At 32.7% G+C, this 1,635-nt stretch overlaps 1 protein-coding gene across 1 annotated transcript in view; it reads left to right on the forward strand.

Moving 5' to 3' along the window:
• CUBN (cubilin (intrinsic factor-cobalamin receptor)) overlaps window positions 1–1,635 on the forward strand; it is a 259,342-nt gene that overhangs the window by 23,850 nt on the left and 233,857 nt on the right. The window lies entirely within an intron of this gene.

Below are 1,635 nucleotides of genomic sequence, written 5' to 3' on the forward strand. Positions count from 1 at the left end.
GGAATGATTCTCACACTATTGCCCAGGCTGGTCTTGAACTCCTGGCCTCAAGCAATCCTTCCACCTTGGCCTCCCAAAGTGCTGGGTTTACAGACATGAGCCACTGTGCCAGCTAATGCTAGCTTTTGGATGAGAGCTCAACCAGGCTGTTGACCTGAGTGCCTACATGTGGATCCTCTAATTAGGTGGTCTTAGAGTAGTGGAACTGTTTTCACGGCCATTGACTTCTTTCAGAGCAAGTATTGCAATAGAACCAGACAGGTGCTGCATGGGCTATTTTGGCCTGTCCTCGGAAGTCACATTGTATTGTATCTATCATACTTAATTGGTTGAATTAGTCACAAGCCAACCCAGATTCAAGGGGAGGGAACATAAATGTCAGAATTTATAAACATTTAAAAATCACCACATCTTTTATTCCTAGCTTTCCAAGAATTTTCTTTTATCATGAATGGATGCTGAAATATAAAAAATACTTTTTATGGAATCTATTGAGATGATCATATGGTTTTTGTCCTCTATTCTGTAAATGTGGTGAATTACATTGATTTTGAATGTTGAATTAACTTTGCATTCTTTGGATATTTTCCACTTGCACATAAGTTATTCTTTTTATACAATGCTAGATTATATATAATTTTAGAATATTCATACCTATGCTTGGGAGATATTGGCCAGTAACTTTATTTTGTAATTTCTTTGTTAAGTTGTAGGTAATGTTGACCCTTTAAAATAAGTTGAAAGTGTTCCCTCCTTTTTATATCCTTGGAAAGAATTTGTATAAGATTGACAATATTTCTTCCTTAAATATTTGTAAGAATTTACCATGAAGTTAGTTGAGTCTGGAGTCTTCCTTGGGAGAAGGGTTTAAATTATAATTCAATGTATTTAATAGATATAGATCCATTAGGCTTTTTATTTCTTTTTTTCAGTTTTGGTAATTTTTTTCCCAAGAAACTCGTCTATTTTATCAACACTTCCCGAATATTTTCTTACTATCCTTTAGTGTTTGTAGGCTCTATAGTGATGTCCTCTCTTTTTATTCTTGATATGATAATTTGTGTTATCTTTTTCATATTGATCCATCTTACCAGGGGTTTATTAAAGTTACTAATGTTTTCAAAATACCAACTGTTAATGTTGTCAATGTTTTCTGTTGATTTTTTTCATTAGTTTTTGTTCTTAGTTTTATGATTTTCTTCCCTTATGATTTTTGGAATTAATTTACCATTACCTTTTTTATTTTTCCTAGCTTCTTGACTTGAGAGCATTGAAAAATGATTTTCAGCTTTTAAAATATTGTAATGTATGCACGAAAGCTATACATTTTTTCTCTGAGAACTGTTTCGTCTGCATCCTGCAGTGTATCAGTTCACTCTTTTGAAATTTGTTGAGATTTGTTGTCTAAACTAACATATTTTCTGTTTTGGTACATTTACCACATAGACAGGAAAGAATGTGTATTCCGCAATGGTTCATGTGGTCATCTGTGTATATCAACTTAGTCAAGTTGGTCAATAGTGTTTTTCAATTTTTTTTTTTTTTTTTACTGATTTAAAAATGTTTGCTCTCTTGCCTAGTGAGAGGTGTATTAAAATCTTAAACTTTGGTTTTAGATTTGTCTACCCTTTTTGT

Source organism: Propithecus coquereli, unplaced genomic scaffold (assembly GCF_000956105.1).
Source record: "Propithecus coquereli isolate 6110/MARCELLA unplaced genomic scaffold, Pcoq_1.0 Scaffold69, whole genome shotgun sequence".
Taxonomy (NCBI): domain Eukaryota; kingdom Metazoa; phylum Chordata; class Mammalia; order Primates; family Indriidae; genus Propithecus; species Propithecus coquereli.